The sequence below is a fragment of the Petaurus breviceps genome, unplaced genomic scaffold (assembly GCF_028583685.1).
Source record: "Petaurus breviceps papuanus isolate PSGF00001 unplaced genomic scaffold, PetGlider_PUasm1.0 118, whole genome shotgun sequence".
Classification (NCBI taxonomy): Eukaryota; Metazoa; Chordata; class Mammalia; order Diprotodontia; family Petauridae; genus Petaurus; species Petaurus breviceps.
This window is the reverse complement of record NW_027185616.1, coordinates 16,024,361-16,042,102: the sequence shown is the minus strand read 5'-3', so window position 1 is coordinate 16,042,102 and position 17,742 is coordinate 16,024,361. Positions and strand designations below refer to the sequence as shown.

Below are 17,742 nucleotides of genomic sequence, written 5' to 3'. Positions count from 1 at the left end.
AAAAACTGGTGGGAAAATTGGAAAATAATAGAATAGAAACTGGACATAGACAAAATATCTGACAATGTATAGCAGAATAAAGTACAAATGGGTACACAATCTACGTGTAAGGGCTGATACTATAAACAAATTAGGGGAGCAAGGAATAGTTTATCTGTTAGGTTTACGGAGAAAGGAGGAATTTATGACCAAAAAAAGATAGAGAGTATTACAAAATGCAAAATGGATAATTTTGATTACAATAAATGGAAGAGGTTTTGTACAAACAAAACCAATACAACCAAGATTAGCAGGGAAGCAGAAAACTGGGAAAGAATTTTTACAAACAGTGTCTTTCATAAAGGCCTTATTTTTAAAATATATAGAGAACTGAGTCAAATTTACAAGAATACAAGTCATTTCCCAATTAATTAAAGGTCAAAGGATATGAACAGGCACTTTTCAAAGGAAGAAATTAAAACTATCTATAGTCATATGAAAAAATGCTCTAAATCACTGTTGATTAGAGAGATGCAAATGAAAACAGCTCTGAGAGACTACATCACACCTATAAGATTGGTTAACATGGAAAATCAGGAAAATGATAAATGTTGGAGAACATGTGGGAAAGTTGGAACACTAATTTATTGTTGGTGGAGCTGTGAGCTAATCCAGTCATTCTGGAAAGCAATTTGAAACTATGCCCAAAGGGCTATTAAAATGTGCATACCCTTTGACCAAACAATTTGCTTCTAGGGCTGTATCCCAAAGAGATCATAAAAATGGGAAAAGAATCTACATGTACAAAAGTATTTATAGCAGCTCTTTTTGTGGTAGTCAAGAACTAGAAATAGAAGGGATGCCCATCAATTGGGGAATGGCTGAACAAGATGTGGTATATAAATGTAATGGAATACTATTGTGCAATAAGAAATGATGAATAGGTGGACTTCAGAGAAACCTGGAAAGACTTATATGAACTGATGCTGAGTAAGGGGAACAGAACCAGGAGAACATTGTACACAGTAACAGCCACAATGTGCAAAGGCTGATTCTGATAAACTCAGCCCTTTTCAGCAATGTAAGGACCTAAAACAATTCAAAAGGACACATAATGGAAAATGGCAGCCACATCCAGAGAAAGAACTATGTAGTCAGAATGGAGAATGAAGCAGACTATTTTCTTTTTTGTTTGGTTTCATTTTGGTTGTTTTTTCTTTCTCATGGTTTTTCCCATTCGTTATAATTCTTCTGTCAAACATGACTAATGTAAATATGTGTTTAATAGGAATGAATGTGTAGAGCCCATATCAGATTGCAAGCCGTCTTGGGGAAGGGGAAGGAAGGGAGAGGGAGAAAACTTAAAACTTATGGAAGTGAATGTTGAAAACTAAAAAAAAAAAATTTAATTAAAAAAAAGAATATGCTATCCTAATTGGGGGATATTATATATAAAGAGGAGCTAGAAAATAGCCAAGAAGATGGGGAGACAAGGATGTGAAGAAGTCTTGAGAGTCAAGAGTGGATCTGGGCAGGAAGTGAGCACAGTCTAGGTCAGAGATTCACCAATCAAAAGAGAGAGCTACTAGGCAGAGGCATCTTTAGGGTGTGGAAAATGCTAGCAGGGAGATCAAGTCCAGAGAATGAAAAGAGGAGTCAGGAGGGACCTCACAAAGCACCTTGTACAATCTTCTCAATTTACAAATGAGGAAATTGATGGATGCCCAAAGAGGAAAAGTAACTTGCCTCTGGTTATACAGATTATAAGTACCAGAGCAAGATCTGAATCCAAGTCTTTAGCATTCTTGCCATAGCACTAATAAAAACTGTAAAACCTAATCACAGCATCGTTTTGGGGCTCAAATTAGGTAATATACATGGAGTCCCAAAAGTTCAAATACAGCTTAAAACTTTGAAAGCTTATCTTATAAAGTGCTATGCAAATATCAGTTATTATTATAGGAAAATCCTTCAAAGACTCTTTGTTCTTATTTTAGACATAATTCTAAGAGACTTGGTTACCTGGTTTCCTAGCCCACAAAAATTAGTGGCTGGATCAGGGAAGAGATCCCAGAGGCAGGCATACTGAGAATAGCAAGTCATCAGATAGCAATCTAGTTAGAAAAACTATAAAAATCTGATGGGAGTTCTCTATAAGTACATAGTCTGAACCCACCTGATGTGGGGGCAAAGAATCTTAACACACCCCAATAGTTTTTAAAGACACCATTAGGTACACAGTAAAATGATCCTGGGTCATCAAGGAAAGGCTAAATGATGATTAGTTTACTCTCTTGAAAAAGACAGGGAAGTATGCAATATATTTTGGAACAATTTCACACACACATAAATGGTTATAAAGAAGAGGCATTTATCTGGAACAATCCATTCCCTGAAGATGTTAGATAAATTAGGTACTACTCTAACAACATTTAACAAAGGACTACAGTTTAATGAACAATGCAAAATCTTGTTCTTTCTATTTCTTTTCTTTTGTCACACTTCAGTTAATAGGTCAAAGGCAGATACGAGGCTTATCTCACTAATAGTATGGAAGGGTACACGATAAGGCATGAAAAGGGTACAAAATCAGACATTCTTCTCCATAACTGGGGAAAAATATATACAGATATGAAACATGAACCAGACATGAATAATTACAAAGCAACTATAAGAAATCTTTGATTTACTAACACATGGCAATATAACAGTTTGCAAATAAATTGTTCAGAATTAAAAATACATTTGCCCACAGAAATAATGTAATAGTTCCAGACCAGTCCACTAAAGTACTTGATGTATCAAATACTAATTCTGCTGTAAAACCTAATTGCCACTGACAAAAAAAAAGTCATTATGAGGAAATATATTTGGAGTTGAGAATTCAGGAAGACCTTTCTTCTTGCTATAACCCAACACTGGGATTAGGAATTCTACTAGCCCTAAGTCACTTGTGGTGACTCCTATACCCTTTGTAAAGGGCACCTACAGAGAGGGCACAGGCTCTAGGAAAAGGTTCTTAATGTGGGGTGCATTCACTTTTTTTTTAATATTTTGATAATAGTATTTTTTTTTGCCTTTTGGAGGGCAATTGGGGTTAAGTGACTTGCCCAAGGCTTTACGGCTAGTTTTTGTGTGTGTGTGTGGGTGTTAAGTGTCTGAGGCTGGAACCAAACTCAGGTCCTCCTGACTCCAGGGCCAGCACTTTACTCACTGTGCCACGTAGCCGTCCCCTATTTTATTTTTATTTTTTTGGATAATAGTATTTTAATATAATTGGCTTCCTTTGGGATCGTCTGTATTTTGTTTTACAAAGTTAGAAACATGTTGAGGAGTCCATAGACTTCAACATACTACCAACGAGTTCCATGACACACATTAAAAAAAGTTTAAGAATCTCTGAGCTAGAATATATGCATTTTAAGAGAACATGATAAGCACCCACCTGGCTTTGGATAAGGGATAGGATAAAGTCTAGGGAAGGGGTTGCTGTATCCAACTCTTTATGGCCCCATTTGGGGTTTTCTTGGCAAAGATACTGGAGTGGATTGCCATTTTCTTCTCCAGCTCATTTTACAGATGAGGAAGCTGAGGCAAGCAGGGTTAAGTGACTTGCACGGAGCCTCACAGCTAGTAAGTATTTGAGATTGGATTTTAACTCAGGATTTCCCAACTCTAGACCTGGTGTTCTACCTCCTGCTTCACCTAGCTGCCCTAGGAAAGATGTTAGGGGTAAGCAAAATCTCAGGAGAAAAATAAGTGGGAAAGGGGACTGAGAGAGGTAGTATGGATTTCATATTGAGTTAGGGAAGGGTTAAAGAATTGGAACAAAAGCTCCAGGGCATAATGACCAGGGATAATGACTCAGGAACAATAGGAGAGGAGGAAAGGGCTAGGGAAGTGGTGAGGATCAAAACAGAAAACCCCTCATCATCACCTCAACCCACTACTGAAGATCCAGTCACTGACACACTCTTATAGAATACCATTCCACTAAGAAGGCCCTAAAAGGGACAGAGTCAAGATGGAGGAGTAGAAACAGGACTTCCATGGGGCTCCCACTTCCACCTCCTCCAATTCATGTAAAAGGGGATGCTGAACAAACTTTGGAGCTACAGAACCCACAAAATGACACAGAGAAGCTAACCTCCCACTGAAGACAGCTCAGCAGGAGGCAGGAAGTGGCCAGTGCAGTGCTCTGGGAGCTGAACTGAGCGCCAAGAGCCAGAGGTTTTAGCTTTAGGCCACAACCAGCCTCTGGCTGGAGGGACTTCAGACCACCAGCAGCGGTGGCAGTTTGCAGAATTATCAACCCATAGATGCTAAGGACAAAGTGAGAGGTCAGTGCAGTGTGGACTTTGTGAACTGGGAGTTCAGGAGTGTGGTCAGGCCTTTACCTCCTAGAGGGAGAAGAAGCTGAGGCCTGGTGACCATGCAGCCACTACTACATGGCAGCTTCAGAGCTCCTGGTCTGCAGATTACAGGGGGACCAAGTGATCAGTCTGAAAGGTAATCACTCTTGTTTTAACTTGCTTGGATCTGGATTGCGGTCTAGGGTGGAGGGCCTGGGGTGTGTGACCAGTGTGCCAGAGCATGTGGAGACCTCAGAGAAGGCACACAACTAATAGCTCCAGCAGCTGAGAAAACACCAGTGATTTGGGAGAAAGCTCCCCCCTCTGGTAGCAGAGTCCTACTGTGGCAAAAAGCTCAAAAGTCAAGTAATTGAGTGGCAACATGAGCAAATGAGGGAAGCAAGGCAAGCACAGTAATCCAACTTTGGCTTCCTTTTGGGGGGACAAAAAGGATCAAAGCATGTAACAGGAGGAAGACAGCAAAGTCAGAACTCCTGCACCAGAAGCTTCCAAGAAAAGAATAAGCTGCTTGAAGACCATAGAGGAGCTCAAGAAGGATTTTGAAAACCAAGTAAGAGAAGTGGAGGAAAAATTGGGAAGAGAAATGAGAAGGATGCAAGAAAATTATAAAATGAGAGTCAACAACCTGACTGAAGAAAATAACACCTTATAAAATAGACTAACTCAGGGGTGGCTAGGTGGCGCAGTGAGTAAAGCACCAGCCCTGGAGTCAGGAGGACCAGAGTTTGGTTCTGGCCTCAGACACTTAACAACCACACAAAAAAACTAGCTGTGTAATCTTGGGCAAGTCACTTAACCCCAATTGCTCTCCAAAAAGCAAAAAGAAAAAACCACTGACCTGGAAAATAGATCCAGGAGAGATAATTTTAAAATTATTGGACTACCTGAAAGCCATGATCAAAAAAAAAAAAAACCTAGAAATCATCCTCCAAGAAATTCTCATGGAAAATTGCCCTGACATATTAGAACCAGAGAGCAATTTAGAGGTTGAAAGAATCCACCTATCACCTCCTGAAAAAGAACCAAAAAGAAAATTCCTAGGAATATTAAAGCCAGGTTCCGGACTTCACAGATCAAGGAGAAAATATTACAAGCAACCATGAAGAAACAATTTGAATATTGTGGAAACACAATCAGGACAACACAGGATCTGGCAGCTTCTACACTGAGGGACTGAAGGGCTTGGAATATGATATTCCAGAGGTAAAAGGAGCTGGGATTAAAACCAAGAATCACCTACCCAGCAAAACTGAGTATCATGTTTCAGGGGAAAATGTGGTCATTCAATGGAATAGAGGACTTTCAAGCATTCTTGATGAAAAAAAAACAGAGTTGAATAGAAAATTTGACATTCAGATATAAGAACCAAGAGAAGCATGAGAAGGTAAACAGGGAAAATAAATCATAAGGAACTTATCAAAGTTGAACTACTTACATTCCTACATGGAAAAACGATAATTATAACTTATGAAACTTTTCTCAGTATGAGAATAGTTGAATGGAATAGAAATGTGTATATATATATATGTGTGTGTGTGTGTGTGTGTGTGTATGTATACATACATATATATGTCTATATAGGAGGGTATATGGGCATATGAATACATATAGGTGTATATATGTGTACAGGTATACATAGACAGAGGGTATAGGACCAATTGAATAGGAAGGGATGATACTTAAAAGGTGAAATTAAGAGGTAAGAGAGGAATATAATGAGAGCAGATGGGGAGAGATAGACTTGGGTAAATTATCTCCTATAGAAGAGGCAAGGGAAAACTATTGCAAAGGAAGGGAAGAATAGCAAGGCAAAAGGGAATGAGTCAACCTTATTCTCAATGAATTTGGCTTAGGGAGGGAACAACATACACACTAAATAGGGTATCTCATCCTACAGGAGAGTAGGGGCTTAGGGGATGAGAGGGAGTATGATGTAAGGGAGGGCAGGCTGAGGGGGAGGGAAGTTGGAAGCACCTACTTTTTAAAAGGGACAGGATCAAAGTAGAGAATAGAACAAGCAGGGGATGGGATGGGATAGAGGGAAATATAGTCAGTCTTTCACAATATTTATCCACTATGGAAATGTTTTGCATAGCTACACATGTACAACCTATATTGAATTGCTTATCTTCCCAGTAAGGGTGGGTGTCAAGGGAGGTAGGGAAAGAATCTGGAATTCAAAGGTTTAAAATCAAATGTTTAAAAATATATATTATTATTTTACATGTAACTGGGAAATAAGCTATACAGGCACTGGGGCGTAGAGATCCATCATGCCCTACTGGAAAGTTGGAGGTACAATGGGGGAAGATATAGGAGAGAGCAGATTGGGGGAGGGGATATTCAGTGGGATCACTGTTTAGGGGTTGTGGGTAGGGGAAAAATGGGGAGAAAATTTGTAACTCAAAATCTTGTAGAAATGAATGATGTAAAAGAACACCCTAAAAGGGGCTTCATGTGAAAAATATTTGAATGGAACCATATCTCCCTGATTTTGACCTTCCCTCCAATGATGTAAACTATGACCCATCTATGCCTGCCCATTCCATCTATGGGACTCTTGTCTATGTCCTCCATAGGTTATCTATATAACATGCAGTAGACCTTCCTCAATTTCTTCTGACATCTTGAAGATTCCATGGAGCACCCAAGCAGTTTATTTGTCATCCCTGCATCCCCTCAGGACATAACCAATCATCTCTTTCTTTCATATATTTCCTTGATGACCTGTTTTACTTCTGTTCTTCAAAGGTTCTTATTGGTTATGTGCTATAGCCTGTGTACAGGCTATAGCATATAATTATGCACTCTTCTATTAATCTATGCATGCATGATGTTCACTTTTTATTCTATGAAGGTTAATGTGTTCCAGGTCTTAAAGAGTTAATTTGGCATCTGTCTTCATCATTTGATTGAAATTGTTCTTTCTAAAGTTACCAATGGTGTGTTTAATAATAACGAATGTGTATGTGTAGCGTCCATATCAGATTGCAAGCTGTCTTGGAGAGGGAGTGGGAAGGGATAGGCAGAAAATTTAAAACTTACAGAAGGGAATGTTAAAAACTAAAAATAAATAATTTAATAAAAAAAAATAAAAAATAAAGTTACCAGTGATCTCTTAATTGTCAGATCCAATGGCCTTTTCTCAGTCCACATATTTCTAGACCTCTCAGCAATACGTAACAATGTTGGCCACCTTCTCTTCCTGTATACTCTCTTCTCTGAGTTTTAATAACATCTGTCTCTTGGATCCTTTCCTACCTGTTTGACTGATCAGACCAGATCTTTGCAAGATCTTCATCCATGCCCTGCCTGTTAACTGAGAGGGTCTCCTAAGACTCTGCCCTAGACCCTCTTCTCTTCATACTCTCTTGCTTCATAATCTATCTCCCTTTTTAATCATCATCGATGCAAATTATTCTCATGTCCATATATCCAATGTTTCCTGAACTCCAGTTATACATCACCAATTGCTTATTAAATATTTTGAACTGTGTACCGTAGGCATCTCAAACTCAATCTACCCAAAACAGAACTAATTTTTTCCCTGAAAATCTACTCCATTTGCCAACCTACTTACGATCATTCCTTCTTTACTATGCCTTCTTTCTACCCACACAGACACCATCCTGGTTCAAGTTTCCTATCATTTCTTACATGGACTATTGTAATAGTCTTCTTTTTTTTCTTTTCTCTTTCTTCCTTTTTTTTAGGCAACTGGGGCTAAGTGACTTGCCTGGGGTCACACTCTAGTAAGAATCTGAAGATGAATTTGAACTCAGGTCTTCCTGACTCCAGAGTTGGTGCTGTGTGCCATCTATAGGTCCTGTGGTAGCCTTTTCATTGGGCTCCCTACCTCAACTCTCTTCCTGCCCTGATCCATTCTCTACTTATTTGCAAAGTGATTTTCCTAAAGAACAAACATATCACTCTCCTAGCCACTAAATTCCAGTGGCTTCCCTATCACCTTTAAGATCAAAAACAAACTCCTCTTCACATTTTAATCTCTTCACAACCTGGCTCCAACCAACCTTTCCAGCTTTAATATAAATTACTCCTCTCCATACACTCTGATTCAACCAGTCTTATTTTAAACTGTTCCTCATACACAATACTCCATGTAGGCATCTAGGTGGCACAGTGGATAGAGCGCTGGGCCTCAAGTCTAGAATTCAAATTTAGCCTCAGAGGCTTCCTAGCTGTGTGAGCCTGGACAAAATGCTGAATTTCTGTCTGCCTCAATTTCCTTATCTTTAAAATAGGGATCATAATAACATCTTTCTCCCAGAGTTGTCATGAGGATCAAATGAAATAATATTTGTAAACACTTAGCCAGTGTAGGTACCTAATAAGTGCTCAGTCCCTTCCCTTCTCTCTTCTGTCTGTGCTCCTATGCCTGGAATGCCCCTTCACCGCCACATCTGTTAGGAAGGAATCCATGGCTTTCTTCAAAGCTCAATTTAAGTACCACCTCCTACATTGTCTTCCCTGATATCGCCCTTTCCCCTCCAAAAAAAATCATCTTCATTTACTTTGTATACATTTTGTATACACCTATCTATGTACATGTTATCCTCCCTGATAGAATGTCAGTTCCCTGAGGATAGGCATTGTTTCATTTTTGTGTTTGTATACTCAGCATAGAAAAGTGCCTGGATACTATGACATAAAAAAATTTGAGAGGCATAGTTTCTGGATAATTAATCATTTTATTAATTTTGCTAGCGGATAATTAATAAAAGGGGTCAGTGACACTCTCATATCCTAAAGACTCCTCATGGAACCCACTCAGTGCTTATATGCCCTTGGAGGAGTATATGTTCCTGAGGGTGGCAATTAACTCTGATCATTAACAAGTAATGAGAAGAATGGATATTATAATGAGAGGTGGACCTGTTCTAATGAGGAACTGGGTTATGTGACTCTGATCACACTTATCCCAGACCACCCCCACCCTCTGGAAATCTAGATAAAGGCTCTTACCCCCACACCCCCAACTCTTACCCCCTCCAAGCTTGAGTAAAACATAATAGGCTAGGAATTCATCTTAGATTAAATTATTTTATTATTATTCTTTAATATCTAGTACCATGCCCTAAACATTTAACATGCATGTTTCTGCTTCCTAGCTAATGGGTGAATTCCCAGGCAGACATCTCCTCTTTTCTCTTGACTTACCCACAGGTCCAAGGAGCCTAGGGCTGAGCCACAGAAAAGAACCTCAATAAAGTCCAATCTAATTAAATAACAAGTATTTATTAAGTACTTACTATCTGCAAGGCCTTGTGATAGGTAATGGATATAAAGCTTGGTGAATGAGACAAATAATTCATGTAAGAGCAGTTAGGTAGCACAGTGGATAGAGCACCAGCCTGGGAGACAGAAAGACTTGAGTTTAAATTTTATCTCAGAAACTCACTAGTAGTATGACCCAGGGCAAGTCACTTAACCTTGTTTGCCTCAGTTTCCTCATCTGGAAAATGAGCTGGAGAAGGAAATGGTAAACTATTCTAGTATCTTTGCCAGGAAAACCCCAAATGGGGTCATGAAGAGTTTGATAAGACTGAACAACAATTCACATGTAGAAGACAGGGAAGAATGGGAACAGTAGAGATGACTGGAATCCAGTCAAAGATGTATGGGGGGGGAGGGCGGTTAGTGGGTTAGGATGTGTGGAATGGAAGGGGGAAGGCAAGAGGCCAAGAAGAAGGAGAGTGAGTGTTCACTCTGAGTGGGAGAGGAGTGCTGGCAAAGTTAAAGGATAGTTCTCCAAGATTAAGGCTACCTTCAACATGGCGGTAGTTGTCATCCTCTTAGTCGTTTAAAATTGGATTCGATTTTCCAGTTTTCCGTTTGTTTTTTTAAGTTTTGGTTCCGTGACTCTTCCTTTGTTTACTGTATTTCCCCACCAGATTATAAACTCCTAGGTATGAGGAGGTGGAGCTTGTCTTTCTTTTTCATACTTGTATCCCCAGTGCTTAGCATAGTACCTGGCACATGGCGGGCACTTAATGAATGTTACTGACTATTGATTGACTTGGGAGGTATGTGGAAAAAATACGCATTTCACAACCCAAAACTCCTGGATCTCGAAAACAGCTCATAAAAACAGCACAGAACAGTGTAATTAAAAGTAACTAAGAGCGTAAAATGTCATAATCAAAAGGTTCCTTAGAAGATGGACTGCTAAATTTTAGAGCAGTATCTGCTACAGAGAATAGACTCTAAAAATACTTTTGGCATAGCATACTGACCACCACTAGGTCCTCAGTTCTATTTGTAGTTTCTTAGACTCTTAAAAGAGGCAGCTAGGTGGCTCAGTGGATGGATTTCAGGGCCTGGAGTCAGAAAAACCCAAGTTCAAATTTGGACTCAAATTCTTAAACAGCTATATGACTCTGGGTAAGGCACTTCACCCTGTTTGCTTCAGTTTCCTCACCTGTAAAATGAACTGGAGAAGGAAATGGCAAACAACTCTGGTACCTTTGCCAAAAGCAAAACAAAAAACCCTGAACTGGACACAAGTGAACAACAACAGACTCTTATAAGCAAGGGACATTTGCAGTGCATTTCTGAGGAAATCCTTGGGGGGAGGGAAGTTATTAGGATTACTTAAAGAATACACATCTTTGTGGGACAGGGACTCCTAAGAATTGGGTCAATTACACAATCTCATAGTTTTATGGGGTTTTTTTTGGGAGGGGTTGGCACAAAAGCAGGGTTTTAAATTCTTTGGACTTCATCAACAGCAGAATACTCATGCTTAGCTTCACTTCTCTACATTTTGAACACAAGTATCTAGTTCTTAATTAACAAGGTGTTAAATTCGGATAATCTTTTTTGTAAGAGTTCAACAAAGGAAGAAACCATACTATTGTGAAGTCTGTGAACAGACAGAAAAGTCTCAATTTATTTTCTCTGCTTTTATGTTCATTATACCATACTAATTACATTACAATTCTAAGAGAACTTTTTTTGTCCCTCTTGTGCAAGTATATTCCATTTGTGGGAGGCAGGATAATGCAAAGTGAAAACCACAGAATTCATGTTCAAATTCTGACTACCTACTTATTATCTAAGTGACTTTGGACAAATCACTTGGGTCACAGTTTTTTCATCTGAAAGATGAAGGTGTTGGACTCAATGATTTCTAAGTCCCCTTTTATCCTTAAATCTATGATCCTATTGTCTACCACTAATAATAAAACAGAGTGATCAGAGGTTCTAGTGAAAGTGGTCAAAAACAGGGGAGTCAGAACCACCTCTTGACATAAATGCATCCTCACCCATCCTGACCAATCAAAACTTTAAGGACCAGATCAAGTGAAAAGGAAATGGAGACTACCAGGATATGGGCATAGATCACCCAAAGAATTATATTCTGATGGTACAGAGTACCATGGTACAACCATAATAAAGAGATCATACTGATGGGGTGATGGGGCCTAGACCCCTAAAATGAAAAGACCATGTCTTTGTATGAAACCCAACCCCTGAATTTTCCAATACAACCCAGTCCCTATCTTTTTTCCTGAGGCATCTGGTATATCCCAGCCTACCTCCATATTCAATAATTCTTTTAACTGCCCTTTTACTGTGGTTCTCTGACCAATTAACTCCTTTCATTGTCTACACCTGACCCATCCCAAGCTATTTACCACGCCTTAATGCAACCCAGATTTTTTCACTGTCTTTTCTTGCAAAAAAAGTACCAATCATACCTCCATTAAATTTAAAAGATTCACTTAGAATCTAATCTATTCTATTGGCATCACAAAAAAAACCTTGATATTTTGACTGAAAGAAGGCTTGAGTTGTTGAATTCTTTCAAGGCAGATGCCCCTCTTGAACCCTGGCATTTCAAGGTTTCCAAAGCCCCAAACTGCAACAACACCAGGCATAGAACACCCACATCTCTTCATGAATTTCAGTAGACAAAGTGGTCAAACCTTTTCTCCCACCTTCAAGAATGATCCACACTGTGCTTCCAGTCAAAGGATTAAGGAGACAATATCAGATGGTGTGAAAACCACAGGTTTTGTCAGGGGATTTGAGTTTAAATCCCCATTTTGCTACTTTTTATCTCTTTGACCTTGGACAAGTGACTTCATTAACCTGCACATCAGTTTCCATATCTATAAAATGAGGATATTATTTTAGAGCAAGAATCTATGTATAGATTTCAGGGGATATGTGGCCCTGGATAGGAAAAAAAATTAACTATCATCACTAACCTCTAATTGAAATTGAACTTTTCAGGGGCGGAGCCAAGGTGTCAGCATAGAAACAGGAAAACTCTGTGGCTCCCCCCATAACCACCTCAAATACCTATAAAATATGACTCTAAACAAATTTTAGAGTTACAGAACCCACAAAGTGACAGAGAGAAACAAATCTCCTGCCAAAGGAGGTAGGAGGACAGGAAGGTTCCATTGCAGCTCACCAGGAATAGAGCACAGCCCCACATGAGCACATGATTTTAGCCCTAGGGCGGCCCTGACCAGAAGCTCCAGTGGGCTTCGGGAGAGTGGATCACCAGCAACAGTGGTGGTTTCCAGAATTATCAACCCATAAATGCCAAAGAAAAAGTGAGAGGTCAGTGTAGAACTCTGTTGGAACTGGGGGAGACAGAGGAACAGGTCTGGCCCCTGCTCCCAGAGCTAGAAATGGCAGAGGTGTGGCAGCTGTGTAGCCACCCCATGTGGCTGCTTCAGAACTCCTGGCCTGCTGCTTGTAGGGGGGGCCAACAGACCATTCAGGGGGTAATCACTCTTGCTTTAACCTGCCTGGATATGGATCACAGTCTTGGGTGGTAGTCCTGAGGTGTGTGACCAGTGGGCCAGAGAATGTGGGGACTGTGGAGACAGCACACTCCTAATACCTCCGGCAGCTGCAAAAACCCCAGCAATTTGGGACAAAGTTCTGGAAGCAGAGGTCTATTGTGGCGAAGAGCTTAAAAGTCAAGTAATTGAGTGGCAACATGAGCAAGCAAAGGAAGCAAAGCAAGCACAGTAATCCAACTTTAGATTCCTTTTGGGGGACAAAAAGGATGAAAGCATGGAATGGGAGGAAGACAGCGAAGTCAGAACTTCTGCACCAAAAGCTTCCAAGAAAAATATGAATTGGTTACAGGCCATGGAGGAACTCAAGAAGGATTTTGAAAACCCAAGTAAGAGAAGTGGAGGAAAAATTGGGAAGAGAAATGAGAATGATGCAAGAAAATCATGAAAAGAGAATCAACAATTTGAGGGAAGAAAATAACACCTTAAAAATAGATTAACTTAAATGGCAAAAGAGGCCCAAAAAGCCAAATGAGGAGATGAATGCCTTAAAAAGCCGAATTTGCTTAGCTGGAAAAAGAATTTCAAAAGCTCACTGAAGAGAATCATTCCTTCAGAATTAGACTGGAGCAAATGGAAGCTAATGACTCTATGAGAAATCAAGATACCATTAAACAAGGGGGGGCCAGGTGGCTCAGCGAGTAAGAATACCGGCTCCAGTGTCGGGATGACCTGGGGATCAAATCTGGGCTCAGATACTTAGCACCACACCCAGAAATAACTGGCCGTGTAACCTTGAGCAAATTACCTAACCCTGATTGCTTTAAAAAAAATGATACTATTGAACAGATCCAAACAAATGAAAAAATAGAAGGCAATGTGAAATATCTCACTGGAAAAACCACTGACCTGGAAAATAGATCCAGGAAAGATAATTTAAAAATTATTGGACTACCTGAAAGCCATGATCAAAAAAAGAACCTAGAAATCATCCTTCAAGTAATTCAAGGAATTCTCAAAAAAAATTTTAGAACCAGAGGGCAAAATAGAAATTGAATGAATTCACCAATCACCTCTTGAAAAGAGATCCCAAAAAGAAAACTCCTAGGAATATCATAGCCAGGTTCTGGAGTTCCCAAATTGAGAAAATATTACAAGCAGCCAAGAAGAAACAATTCAAATATTGTGGAAACACAATCAGGATAACACAGAATCTAGTAGCTTCTACATTAAAGGGATCAAAGGGTTTGGAATATGATATTCCAGAGATAATAGGAGCTAGGATTAAAACCAAGAATCACCTACCCAGCAAAACTGAGTATCATGTTTTAGGGAAAAATATGGTCATTCAATGGAATAGAGGACTTTCAAGCATTTTTAATGAAAAAACCAGAGATGAACAGTAAATTCGACTTTCAACTACAAGAAGCAAGAGAAGCATGAAAAGGTAAACAGGGAAAAGAAATCATAAGGAACTTATCAGTTGAACTATTTACATGCCTGCATGTAAAAATGATAATTGTAATTTATGAAACTTTTCTCAGTATGAGGATAGTTGAAGGGAATATAAATGTGTATATATATATATTTGTGTGCGTATACATACATATATGTCTATATAGGAGAGTATATGTGCGTATGAATTCATATGTGAGTGTGTGTATATATGTGTACAGATATACATAGACAGAGGGTACAGGATCAATTGAATAGGAAGGGATGATATTTAAAAGGAGAAATTGAGAGGTCAGAGAGGAATATAATGAGAGTTGATGGGGAGAGCCAGAATGGGGTAAATTATCTCAAATAGAAGAGGCAAGGGATAACTGTTACAATGGAGGGGAAGAACAGGAAGGCAAAAGGGAATGGGTCAACCTTATTCTCATTGAATTTGGCTTAGGGAGGGAATGACATACACACTAAATTGGGTATCTTGTCCTACAGGAGAGTAGGGGGGAAGGGGATGAGAAGGGGGATGATAGAGGGGAGGGCAAGTTGGGGGGGAGGGTAGTGAGAAGCACACATTTTCAAAAAGGGACAGGGTCAAAGTAGAGAATAGAACAAGTCACGGGTGGGATAGGATGGAGGGAAATATAGTCAGTCTTTCACAATATATCCACTATGGAAATGTTTTGTATAACTACACATGCATAACCTATATTGAATTGCTTATCTTTCCAGTAAGGGTGGGTGACAAGGGAAGAAGGGAAAGAATCTGGAATTCAAAGTTGCAAAATCAAATGTTTAAAAAATATATGTTATTATTATTGTTATTATTTACATGCAACTGGAAAATAAGATATACAGGCACTGAGGTATGGAGATCCACCTTGCCCTACTGGAAAGTCAGAGGGGGGATGGGGGAGGATACAGGAGAGAGAAGATTGGAGGAGGGGGGTATACAGTGGGATCACTGTTTTGGGATTGTGGGTAGGGGAAAGATGGGGAGAAAATTTGTAACTCAAAATCTTTTGGAAATGAATGATGTAAACTAGATATAAACATAAAATTTAATTTAAAAAAAGAAATTGAACTTTTCCTTCAGTTGTGAATATGGATAACAAACAACATTCTGAACAGTCCATTGCCTTCATTAAACTTCCAAAAGGACCCATCACACACACACACACACACACACACACACACACACATCAATGGTAGCAAACCCAAATAGAAATGGAGAGTCAATAAATCATATGTAAGGATGTCTGCAGGTCACATATTGACTAAGAAAACCACATATTATTAACATTATCTATATTTTATTATTTAAAAAAAATTTTAAAGTCTGCAAATACATTTTAATCTTGAGGCCACAGTAGGAGGCACTGTGGGTCACAGTGTGCTTGACAGCTTTGTTCTAAATGCTTTCCACCATCCCTTTCTGCTCTAAGTCTTGTGACCCCATGGTCATCCAGGGAATGACACCAAGTTAGGCTTCTGTTTGTGGCAAGGATTATTAGAGAAATGGTGACTGTGTCAACTGGTAGTGTGTATATCAAGTCCTGACAAATGTAAGAATCCAAATCAGATAGGACTGTGCTGAACAACTAAGCTTCTCTCCCTAAAAGAACTCCCCAAGTTAGCTAGTCTCACTTGTGAACAAAGGACCAGTTGTATCCAAGTCCTTAAGGCAGTAATACTTCCTCAGGGCACTAGAGCTGTTAGGCTTGAGGGATCACAGAGGGGAGGCTGAGGAAAACAGGAAGAAAACTGTAGCCAGCACACTGCGGTGGGGACCCTCTGACTTGGCTCAGGTGGATCTCTACTACTGGAATGTCATCCCCTCACCATGTCTTCCTCTTGAAACTACACCCATCCTCATCCTTGACACCCAGCACAAATGCTACCTCCTCCATGCAATCCCCTATCTTTCCCTCTAAAGTGACTTACCCTGTGTCTTAAAAAGCATTTGTTTTGTTTCTTTTCTTCAAATTAAATTTTATTTTTAATTAAATTAATTTTTAACCAATTAAGAAATACATATTTTCTCTCCCCTCCATTTCATTAAATAAAGAAAAGAAAAACAAATTCCTTGTTGTTGATTTTTTTACAGACATGTCCAAATTTTATTTAAAAGTATTTAAGTTTAAAGTTACTAAACAAATGATAAGGAAAAAAAAAGAGAACAGTGGAGCAAGCCTTGAATCTAAATATATATATATGCATAGCCAAGAAAAACAAATTTCCTCATTGATTGTGTTTAAAAAAGGTTTTTTTTCCTATTCTGCACAGAAAGTAGAAACAATACTTGTTTTACATGTCTCTTGTAGCATTGTGTATTATTATTTTTGGAGGGTTGTTATTTTTTCCCCTAACTACTTAAAGTAGAGACCTAGGTGGATAGCCTTAGGCTTGGAATCTGAATGACCTGAATTCAAAACTTGCCTCAGATATGCAAAACTAGCTGCTGTGTGACCCTGGGTAAATCACTTAACTAACTGCTTCAGCCTCTGTTTCTTTATCTGTAGGATGGGATTAATAGCCCTTAATAACAGTACTTAATTGAAAGAGTTGTTTTAAGATTAAATAAATACATGCAGTGTTCTGCTTGTCTTAAATTGGTATATAATTGCTAGTTATGCTATATTTGTTATTATTATTATATTTATTATGGAAGTCATAATATCAGAAGCAACTAGAAGCTTGATTCTTGACAAATCTCAAATGGAATTGCTGTTGAAGACTTCCAAAGGGGACTGGCAAAGGCTAAAACTCTCACTCATTTGGTGGGGAATGAATCTTGACCAATGAGGAGAGAGTCCATACCAACGGGCACTGGGACCGGGGGTTACTACATCATCATCACCACCACCATCATTATTTATTATTACCACTTACCAGGGAGATTAATTCGCCAAAAGCCATACAGCTAGAAGGTGGCAGAGCTGAGTCTTCATTCTAGGTTTTCCAATTTCATTTATAATTTCATATATGCCAGTCATGTTTATGGCAAATCACTTCATCCAGGGTTGTTGTGAGAATCAAACTGAATTAATTTTACAAAGTTTAAAGCATTATGCATTATTGTTACTATTATTCTTGGAGCTCCTCTGTGCAATGGGAATGATATTTCCATTTATTTCCTAAGGACCTAGGGTTGCTAAATT

General features: G+C 39.1%; 1 long non-coding RNA gene across 2 annotated transcripts in view; it reads right to left on the bottom strand.

Moving 5' to 3' along the window:
* LOC138160127 (uncharacterized) overlaps positions 1–17,742 on the bottom strand; it is a 41,100-nt gene that overhangs the window by 20,658 nt on the left and 2,700 nt on the right. The window lies entirely within an intron of this gene.